At 38.0% G+C, this 12,020-nt stretch overlaps 1 long non-coding RNA gene across 1 annotated transcript; it reads right to left on the minus strand.

Moving 5' to 3' along the window:
• Window positions 1-4,039: 4,039 nt before the first annotated feature.
• On the minus strand, window positions 4,040-6,844 carry LOC136247003 (uncharacterized). Its single transcript, XR_010696998.1, has 6 exons — window positions 6,596-6,844; window positions 4,925-5,281; window positions 4,728-4,817; window positions 4,393-4,671; window positions 4,278-4,339; window positions 4,040-4,228 (listed from the first exon to the last, which is right to left on the minus strand). It is a non-coding gene; the product is annotated as an uncharacterized lncRNA (long non-coding RNA).
• Between the last annotated feature and the right edge of the window lie 5,176 nt (window positions 6,845-12,020).

Genomic DNA, 12,020 nt, shown 5'->3' on the forward strand with positions numbered 1-12,020 from the left:
CTTTGAAGGATACAATACATATATATAGATCAAAAATACATTAGCTACATAAAATCATAATACAGTATTTAATAAGTACAAGTAAAACTGATCAAGAGATGGGGAGTTTACAATGTGGTCTGGTAATTTGTTTGACTATAAAAAAAGTTATATCGTATCAAGACTTCAATGAATAGTATTATAGGATATTTTTATTAAACACCATCAAATTATGATGAAACAACTACAAAGTAAATGCAAGTCAATCCTCGGACAACATGCGACCGTACAACTGACCGAAAATGAGGACAGTACACAGGCACGGCAAAGAGTATTTACAAAAACTAAACTTACAAAACAGGTTTATTAACTTCAACTTAAAACAGGTTAGCTGTCCACTCATTAAAATAGCAACAGAAGAATATTTGCTGAGAAGCAGATATTGAGGCTCTGGCCATCCTATTTATTATTGATTGTATGCAAATATTATACAGTAAAAATCACTATAATTGTGGGAGGGGAATAGCTAGTTCAGTGACTGAAGTACAATCAGGCATAGTGCTAGCACAACTATACTCTCAGTATATAAGAGAGGGAATACAGCATCCATAATGAACTAGCTTTTTATAGCTATGGAGGCAGAACTAGATTTAGGTAACCCCGTACAGTGATCTAACTCTAAAGTCACTTTGGTCCCCGTCCCCGTCCCGCTTTTACCCCCTTTCGTCCCCGTCTCCGTCCCGGTCCCCGTCCCGCTTTTACCCCACCCCCGAATGAATATGTTCCACTCGAGACTCCTTCAGCCTTCTCTCCAGTGCACAGGGATGGGGAATATTCCATCAGTAAGTTATTTTTTGGCAAACATTTGCACATCCTTAATAATCCGTGCCACAAATTTCCGTTTATTTGAAATCCATCAGGACTTCGAAGTATGCGCTGTTCGAAATTAAAATCCTTCGAAATTCAGATATTGCATCTTGTGGGAAAATTTCTGTTTCGAAAATAACCCGCTATACAGTAATGTTATTACAAAATCTCGTCTGACACTTGGAAGCAGTAGCAGCAATTTCTACTGTTTTTACACCATTATCAGCAAAATTGGACATTCTTCATCAAACACAGAGTATTATTTCTCATCCAAAAATGAAGCAAATATGATCTCCATGGTTGTGGAGGAAAAAGATCTGGGTGTAGTATTTGATAAAGATTTGAAGTTTACATCTCATGTTAATCAAATTGTAATGAAAGCTAACAAGGTATTGGGAATTATTAAACGTACCTTTGCCTCCAGGGATGCCAACACGTTAAGATTATTATACGTTACTCTTGTTCGCCCAATTTTGGACTATGCGTCAACTGTCTGGAACCCTCATCTTATGAAAAACATCCGTAAATTAGAAGCAGTTCAAAGAAGAGCCACAAAACTTATACCCTCCTTCTATAATTTGACATACTCTGAACGACTCCAAGAACTTAATCTACCCAGCTTACTTTACCGTCGAACCAGAATGGATCTGATTATGACTTACAAAATCTTGAACAATTTAGTATCTGTGGACAAAGAATATTTTTTTACTGTTAATACCAACCCCACCCGATCTAATGGACTCAAACTTTACAAAAATCGCTTCAACACTGCTATTAGAGGTCATAGTTTTTCACAGAGAATCGTCAATGATTGGAACACCTTACCCCATGAAATTGTATCTGCACCTAATGTACTGATCTTTAAGACTAAATTAGATGTATTTTTATAGGACCGCCGGTTTGATTTTATTTAGATGTAATTGAGATTGGTTTTTATAAGACTTTGTCTTCCTTATACCAATTAACTAATAACAATAATAATAATAATTTCTAGCTGATCTCTCTACAGGGAGATTTGATTGTAGCTGAACTCTCTACAGGTGATTTGTTTGAAGTTGAACTCTCTAAATGATGGTTTCTTTGTAGCTGAACTCGCTATTCCTTGTGATTACTGTGCTCAAGAAGAATGAAAAATCAATAGCAACAGTTGCTAGGCAACAAAATTTAAACCTGATCTAGTTACATGACTTTTGGTGGTTAATTAGCAACCGTTGCTATGGTGTTAAAATCGTTTTAGAATTAGTAGTGGTTGCCTAGCAACGGATTCATTTTTTGTGACACTGATCATTTATTCAATAAATCAAATCTTGAAATGTGTTTTCAAAAACTCGCGACACAGCGGAACGAGAGGCATAGACTGATCAGTATAGTAGCGTCCGCAACACGTATACAAACAAAGACTGTTTATACTTACGTGTAGCGTCAATCCAAACGTATAGATCAGTCTATCCCGAACCTGGATTCTTAACTTAGACGACACCTCTGTATATGTCAGGAGTATAATCGTATTATAGACCCACACAGTCACACATACCACAATACGGCTGCATACTATCCTCTATACGGCTGTATACGCTTCTGCTAGACCCACGCCTTGCCCTCAAGACGGCCCATATCTAGGGGCCAGTCTATTTTGCTTTTTTAAACCTATTTTTCTTTCCAGCAATTCTTTTATTTTTCACCTATTATGCTCCATATTTTGCTCAAGAATTATAAATTTTGTTCAGCACTGATCTTTGTTAATTGAATATTTCCGGTTGCAAAGCTACAGTTTCGCCTTAAAGTGACTGTTCTATTAGAGTATAGACTTGATATTCTTTCGTATCCTGTTCTTCGTCACTGAAAGGGACTGTAGAGTAGACTCGATGCGGCGAGGACGGTGACGGCAGTTTCCGCGGCAGTATAGCGATTTAGTGAGTCCATATTCCAATAGGAGATCACCCACGATATTGGAAAACTGTTCCGCCGCTTCAATAGGGGGTAAACCATCGCTGCTAAGGGAGTGGTGAAGCCAAGCCAATCTATCACGTAGAATTCCGTCGAGTTGTGACCAGCAAAGCTAGGTGGCATACCGTCGCTGCTACCACTTCAGTACTATTATTGATAAATCCATCACGTGATGTGACGAGCATGGTGGCTGAATTCTCTCGCCATGGGCAACATGCCACCTCGCTTTGCTGGTCACAACTCGACGGAATTCTACGTGATAGATTGGCTTGGCTTCACCACTCCCTTGGCAGCGATGGTTTACCCCCTACTGAAGAGGCGGAACAGTTTTCCAATATCGTGGGTGATCTCCTATTGGAATATGGACTCACTAAATCGTCCTACTGCCGCGGCAACGGCCGTCACCATCCTCGCCGCATCGAGTCTACTCTACAGTCCCTTTCAGTGACGAAGAACAGGTTACGAAAGAATATCAAGTCTAATACAGAAGATTTCATTGATGTTGTTAGGGCTCACAATAAAGTGCTTTGGTGTTACCGTCGTCAGCAGCGAACTAATTAAGTGTGCAAAAATGAACGGGATCTAGTTTGTTAAACCTCGTTCAAGCTGATATAAGGATTTCGAAGCACATTATTAAGGAATGGTTAGATGCTGCTGCCTCTGCCAGTATCTCTGCCTCTCAGAGAATTTTTCTAGCACGAAACTGTACAGAGTGGTGCACAAATTAGACAGTTTTATTTTTGTAATTACAGTAATTAGTCTTTTTTGTTGTTGTTGTTTTGCCTTGCCATACCCACAGTGTAGTCCTCTACTTTTTGTGTTCGCATGCTGTCCGAGGTTTCACATGCCTATTTGTTTTGTTGTACATCTTTTCATCACAATTGTCAATGATGGTTCTCTCTCTCTCGTTCAGCAATTACTTATAACATGTAAAGCAAGAAGCTAGCTAATATTGCTTAACAAGTGTGACTGTTTTATTAGGGTATCTCGATGGTCACTTGTTGTTCCTGTTACAATTAGCTATGCATTGTCGATACTTTAGCGCGTCTGACTGTTCTATTAGAGTATCTCGATCTTTGTGCAATTTTTATGTCCACTTCACATAAATTGCACCTATTATGCTAGCATTTTGCTTACCCACCCATTTTGCCAAAAAATTCACTAGCGAAATCAACGGGACCCTACCCATATCCCTTCCGAAATACCCTTTTAATTAATAACGTCGCTTTCGATTTATTGTTGCTATTTCACGTGAGCCAAAACAAAGTACTGTCGTACAATAATGAAACTGAAAAAAGGTAAAATAACCTCATAGTCAATGAGTTTTCAGTTATAACAGTTCTGCCTGATCATTACTGAACTGTGTAGCAAGAACCCACAACACTACCCAATCCTTGCTTTCTTCATACTGAGAACAATCACATCACTTCTTCATCTGCAAATAGTCAACATTAATGCTCATACTTTGCATGTTGTAAATATACTTATCAATGCCAGTTTCAAGGTGAGTAGGTGCATTGAACTTGTGGAGTCATTGATGGGACTGCTGTAGTGCATGAGATAAAAATTAGCAAAACCATACAGTATAACTCTACTCACATCGGTATCTCTCAAACTAACTGCTCTTGGAGTGCTCTATATAAAAACATACATGTGACCCACATCTTACATGCCACGTACCACACTGTGATATTCAGTCCTTGTGCACCTTGAAGATTCAAGATTGCTAGAATCACAGGGTCAATGTAGCACAAATAACTTAATGCATCACCCAAGCTGGTACATCATACAGAGTTTACAAAGGAGTAGACAATATCCACTTTCCTTCAATGCTTTATTCAATGTTCCAGCATTTCAAAACTGTAGGCAGTCCAAAGTCTATATTGCATAAGAGCACAGTCACCAATTATTATAGGGTACACATATACACATACCGTCAGATCTCCACAGTGGTTAGCAGGACGTGTAACACCTGAATACTTTCATTGTCCCTCTTCTCTTAGGTCCATGTCCTGCATGTAATTCTATGAAAGGACATATGCAGTCAACATAACACAGCTTGTGTATTACAGTATCTGACTATCTGGATATTATGTGCACCTCTTTTTAACTGTTTGTGCAATTAACTCACTCCTTCATGGTTGATGCTGTAAACACTGGTGTCATAGTGTCGATGTGCTGCTCTGTGAACAGAATTAGAGATATAAGGCAAAATTACAACTTAAGAAATAGTCATCAGCTTTCTTTCTCATCTTGAGTAAATTCGTTAGCAAGTAGTTGAATATAATAGTCAAAAAACCTATAATATTTATGCAGTTGTTGTAAATTAAAAAATTGTGATAATAACACTGATTGGTAATGGCTCACTGCATGGACTTCCCTTACTGCAATTTCATGTTGGTCATCTGACTTCACAGCTCACCAACATCTTTCCTAAGAGTTAAAATTGCCTGTATCATCATTTGGCATTCTTGAGACCCACATGCAGCTATATAAGTAGAGGATATTGTACACAGGACATGGTATACACAAATAAAATTCATACCAATACCTACAGTAAATTATTGCCAATACTATTAGCACACAAAGCTAAGGGGTATACATGGCCACATGTTGTCTTGGGCTTGGGCTAGGCCAGTCACATGCATCACACCCAAGAAAGAGAGATGAGACAAAGATGCAACAGTTACACTTTTGTCTGTAACCGTAGTTATTATATTAATAACAAGCTGGGCACTTTATAATAACATGGTACAGAGATTTAAAATAAAGCACACTACAGGAAAATCACAATAATTAATATTTGTATGGGACTTATCTGATACAGATGGGTCTCTCAATACATTGCACCAGCTCCCACAGAATGCCCATGCAAGAGACCAAACGAGTAGAACTGGTAAGTAAAGCATGTCGACAGTTTTATGTATGTGTAAAGAATGACTCTTACAACCCCACACTCAAACAATCCCGTGTGTACTACTGCATGTGTGCAAGCTTCTGTTGTTCTTTTTGAAGGGGTGAACATTTCCAGACTGACTCAACAAAATTTAATTCTGTCATGGATCCACCTTCATTGCCCACCAGGACTTTTACACCTCTGTTCCAGGACCACAGAAATCAGGCCAGCCCAGATTCTATGCTGGGACCATTGGATTGACTCTACTAGTCTGTTGTGGCCATGCCACTTTCTCTTCAGACAACAGATGAAGTATGCTGCCATATATGGATTGGCGGTGAGCAACTAGTCTACAGCCAGAGCACTGTTTTGTCATTGGGTCAGCAAAAAACAGATGTTTTACTATGTGATAGCAGTGTTGGGCCACTACTAAATAACTACCATCAAGAATCTGCTAACATTTGCACCTTGAATCAAATTTACTAATAACATGATGCTGATATTTCGTACATCACAAAGAATCTCTCTGGCTAAAGTTTGTAAAGAGTGGCTAGGAATTCATATTGTCTAACCAAATTCATACAAACTGAAAATAATTATAACTGATATACGATCTGTAGCATTTAAGTCTGTTCCATGTCCACCCAGACTGTAGCTACATGACACCGTTTGTGGCAGCATGTTACCCAAAGACCTTTTCTTTCTGAGTGTAGCTAGACGCATGATTTTTCATTCATTGTTCATTCTCTTTTCCCGACCCATCGACAAAAAGAATAAAAGGGAAAAGCGAACAAGAGCGCCTGAGTTACACAAAAGTGTGCGTCTTCCTTTCCGTTGGGCCGCTGGTAGCTCAACAAGGACGGCGGCTAACTGCTGTTATATTTATACATACAAACTAGTACTCACTCGAAACATCAGTCACTTCTACCATCTGTGCTTCGGCTGCACCATACTGCCACTCGAGCGTCAGTCATTCAGTAGCTGCGGCTGGTTCTTTGTCACAATAGCGATTCGCCCCTGACGACGTTTCACACGATGCAGTCAGTCTTGACCACAATTATGTGAACAGAAGAAGGCGTTCACGTATATGTAACGTCATTTATTGGCAAGTTATACACCTGTATACGGCCTGCCATCTTGCTCCGTCTCTGTATTTGTCTGTATATTCTCCGTATACGTCTGAAAATGACGATTTTGTATATATCCGTATATGCTTCCAGTTGCGCTGTGTGAAAGGCAATACAAATCCACCACTTTATTAGAGAAAATACGACACATGAAGCTGGCAATAAAGTATGTGATCCATGCTGAGGATTTTATGATGACAAATAAAGAACTATTAATTTTATTAAAGGAAGTAGATTGCTAGAGTTATTGACACAGTGGTGCCTTTCTCTGTCCAAAGCAATTGCTTTACAGCGACAACAGCATTCTCTCACAGTCACTGAACAATTACCATTAGTGTTAGATCCACAGGAATTTTAGACAACAAAAAGGTATGGAGTAAAATGGTGATAGTGGTCACAGCTGATCAAATCATTTTTATACATCCACAGGTTCAACATAAAGTGCAAGAAGCAAGAACAGTATTGAGTGAAGGATTTGATAAACCAGCTGCTAAAATTCTGACTGCATATGCTGCTGCATGCATAGTCTATGGAAATGGACAAAGGTCTGGAGTTGTTACAAATTTGAGGATTGTAGAATTCAACCAATGCCAACCGTATGATCATGACATTGATGAAGTGGTGATAAATTGCCTGCACCATAAGACTGGACCTCAAGGGATTGCACATCTAGTAGTGACTCATGATATTGAACAGTTGTTGGTTGACTATTACAACAAAGTTCAGCGGAAGATAAGGGCATTTGACTTTTCTAATTCAAATAGATTTTTCTTAACAATCAATGGCTCTCTTTATATGCAAGTGTATCATAGGATGAAGGAGGCTCTATCTGTGGGACGTTTAAAACCTCCCAGGCCAAAAGACTACAGAATGTTGGTAGCTACAGATGCTGCAAGGGAGCTGAATGATGCAGATTTAAGAAGAGTAGCAAGACACTTTTGCCGCAGTACAGAAACAAGTAGGCAATATTACCAGTTTAGCAACACAAATGATTCAGTGCTAGCTTATCAAGCTCTACAAAATCTTTCTGAAAGACAAAAGTGGTCTACACAACATATCACACCATTGCTTAAAGAATGGCCATTAAACAATAGTCCACCAGGTTTAATGGTGTGTAGAAAGATTATCAAGAACCATAAATGAATTGAACTGGAAAAGATGTTCTGGACAATTGGAGACAATTGAGAAAATCTATGCAGCAATTCTATGTTCATGTTCACAGCACTCATTATAATATTGTCTGCTGAATCAATTGTCCTGTACTAAAAAGATTACATGTAGCATATTGTATAAAAGGCTGGGTATGTATGGTTAATTTATCAATCTAGAAAGCTAAATGTAGTCTGCATTGTGTGAGACCTTCAATACAATGCATATGTCATGGTGATCATACACATTACAACACAGTAACTTTTAAAGTGTTTGGCTTGAATATTCTTAAAAGCTTAATTCATGAAATACTCTAATACAACATACACCTGTTGTTAGTATGCAGCTGGGTGATGAACCAATTATTTTATAACCAACAAAGAATAAAATTATTAGGTTCAAATGTGTATTTTTAATGGGTTTAAGTGTAATGTAGACAGGAAGAAAAGTTGCATTTCAAGTATTCAGAAATCCCCAGTAAATTTACAGAAATTCCATATTTCTGTGCATTTCCGTTGTTCATGAAATTTGCACATTTCCTGAAGTAATATAGGGCGCAATTTTCATGACATTTCCTAATAGCAGGATTGATGGTATTTCTTGACATTTCCTAATGCAGGATAGATGAAATTTACTGACATTTCTGAAACACAGGAAAGATCAAATTTCCATAAATTTCTTGACATTTCCTGCATTCAGGATAGGTATTGTCAAAATGCAAATTTTCTGTCTAGGAAATGTCAGTAAATGTCACGTGTCAATACATTTCCTAAACACAGTTCCTAAACACAGTATAGATGGGAACAATATGGTACCAATGTGCATTATCCTCTCCACCAGTTCAGGACACATAACATTTCATGATATTTATGGCTTTTCCTAAATGGAAAGAAACAGACAGCATTTTACATTACAACTAGCTAGCTTACCTACTTTAATAGAGTTCGCAAAATGTATAAGAAACTTATATTACCAAAGTATTATTTCATTGTGGGTTTGGGTTATCACATTTCCTGTTAATGTAGGTAATGTAGAGTAAATATAATAATATTTCTTGAAATTTACAAGACGTGTCCTTGGCCTCTATAATGTACCATATATATTGCATTTCCAAATACACAGGTTACACAGAGACCTTATCCTGATCTGTAAAGTGATACAGTAGTCAAGTATGACAGCAGCTGGAGTGACAATCTCGAACTAAAATGTCACTACATGCTATGTGTCATTGACTTAGGAAATTTCATGTAAATTTGAAATTTCTGAATAGTATAGGAAATCTCACTGCAAGCCATGTGTCCTTGACTTAGGAAATCTCATGTAAATGTCAAATTTCTGAATAGTTTAGAAAATATCACTGCATGCCATGTGTCCTTGACTTTGGAAATCTCATGTAAATGTCAAATTTCTGAATGGTGTAGAAAATGTCACTGCATGCCATGTGTCCTTGAATAAGGAAATCTCATGTAAATGTCAAATTTCTGAATAGTGTAGGAAATGTCACTGCATACCACGTGCCCTTGACTTAGGAAATCTTATGTAAATGTCAAATTTCTGAATAGTGTAGGAAATTTCACTGCATACCGTGTGTCCTTAAATTAGGAAATCTCATGTAAATGTCAAATTTCTGAATAGTGTAGGAAATGTCACTGCATACCATGTGCCCTTTACTTAGGAAATCTTATGTAAATGTCAAATTTCTGAATAGTGTAGGAAATTTCACTGCATACCGTGTGTCCTTAAATTAGGAAATCTCATGTAAATGTCAAATTTCTGAATAGTGTAGGAAATTTCACTGTATTCCATGTGTCCTTGACTTAGGAAATCTTGTGTAAATGTCAAATTTCTGAATACATGAAGGAAACCTAACAACATGTCAACTTTTTGGCTGAGGAAATGTCCAGACACATGAAATTTCTAATGTTTTAGGAAATGTCACAACATGTGACATTTACGGTATACAGGTTTACTCCAGGTTTGATATAGTAAAGTCAACAGTGACATTTCCTGTACATTTCCAAACTGATTTTTGGTCCAGAAATGTCACTTTTTTCCAGGCAGACCACAGCTGGGTTATTAATGTTATTTGCAAATATTAAATATTTCACTTAAAGCAGGTTGTCTGAGCTCAATCCGGGTCACATTGTATAGCCAATTAGTGATCACCATTTGGAGTTACACACCCCAAAAGTTTGAGGCTAGACCCCAAACTGTGAAATCTTTAACATGCTCTACACACTTGTAGCCTATCATATCAGCAAAATCTGCAAGCTAGCCTTGATTAGGGTTAGTTGGAGATAACCAGGGTCATATTGAAAAACATAATGGTGATCATTAATTGGAGTAATCAATGCAAGTTTATGAAAGCTAGTGTTACTAATGCACTCTAGATGCATGCTGATAAAATGCAGTAAATGGTTTTAGAATAAGATCATGATCACATGCACACTTGTGCAAATATTTATGAGCTTTACTGCTTTACTACACAAGTTAGTCTATAGATAGCCTACCCTGGCTGACCTGCATTACCACAACATTCTCAATACCTACATTCCTACAAGACATTTATACTTATAATTAACTGGGCAAAAGGTAATACACTCCAAGACATTTCAAAAGTAATTTGTGTTATTCAGTTCAATGAAGATAAACATTTTTGCTACCCATTCTCAGCACTAGCTAGCTATATGACTAGCAAGCTCCTGTTTCACCCTCCATTGCGTTGGATGTGCATTGAGCAATGGCGGATCCAGGATGGGGAATTTGGGGCAAATGCCCCCCCCCCCCCCCCCCCCCCCACTCACCTTGTGGAGGAGCCATATTTCTGATTAAAACACTAAACTTTATGCCAGGCAAGATCAGCTTATTAAACTCACGAAATAAACACATTTTACTAGCATTTATTACGAATTCTCCTGCTACTAAAGTGAACCAAAGTCAAACTAACTATGAAATGCGTCACCCAGCACCTTTGTGCGTACTAAGCGCCTCTAAAAATAATTATCGTGTTGCTGTTGTTTAAGAAAGACTTCACAGCCTTCTGCAAAGGCCAAAATGGTAAAAAATCAACAGTGAGATACTACTAAGAGGTGTATTATTTGCTGCTCCAAAAATGCAACAATTAACAAGATGATCTGGCCTATAAACGTGATTACCTACAAGTGACTTGCCCGTTTGTGCCCCTCCCCTTGCCAGGTCCTGGATCCGCTCCTGTTGAGAATAACTATCACGCTGATTTTACAGCTTTGTATCCATGCTAATGCAGCGTGCACCACTAAAACCCTTTTATACTTTAAACTCATTGTTAGGGACCCGCCGATTATGCTGGCATAATTATGAGCATAATAGGTGTCTGAAAGCATTGAGCATAATGCTAGCATAATAGGTAGAATATTTGTGTAATGGTATGAATTCTTGCTTATCAAAATAGCTATCACAAAAAGATCGATATACTCTAATAGAACAGTCAGTAACTCTAATAGAACAATCATATAGCTGACTGTTCTATTAGAATATATCGATCTTTTCTGTGATATGCATTTTTACAAGTAGGTTTGTGCTTCAGCCACTTATTAAATTGGAAATTATTACTAGAGCATGGGAACTGAAGCATAAATAATTGGGCATAATTTGAGCATAATGGGTAAGTATTGAGCATATATTTAAGCATAATAGGTAAATTTTTGAGCAGTGCAGCATAGCATAATAGGCAAAATTATGAGCATAATCGGCGGGTCCCTACTCATTGTAGAGCAGGAGCAGTCAAGTGCTTTAATTATCCGGCGCTTACTACTGGAAGTTGATACAACTGACCCACACACCATGCATTCTGTAAGTAATTAACTAGCTACCGCAAGCTATTGCCATCAATACCACCTCCCGCATATAGTACTGCAAAGTAGACTCACTTCATCATCCTGTAGTGTACGGATAATCTGTGATAAATAATTCATTCGGCGCTGGTGTGTCTACGGCTCATACACACATGCAGGGTTTAATGATGCTAACCGGAAGTCAATTGAAATTGCCAACAAAGTGTATTAAGCCGCTAATTT

The sequence above is a fragment of the Dysidea avara genome, chromosome 2 (genome assembly GCF_963678975.1).
Source record: "Dysidea avara chromosome 2, odDysAvar1.4, whole genome shotgun sequence".
Classification (NCBI taxonomy): Eukaryota; Metazoa; Porifera; class Demospongiae; order Dictyoceratida; family Dysideidae; genus Dysidea; species Dysidea avara.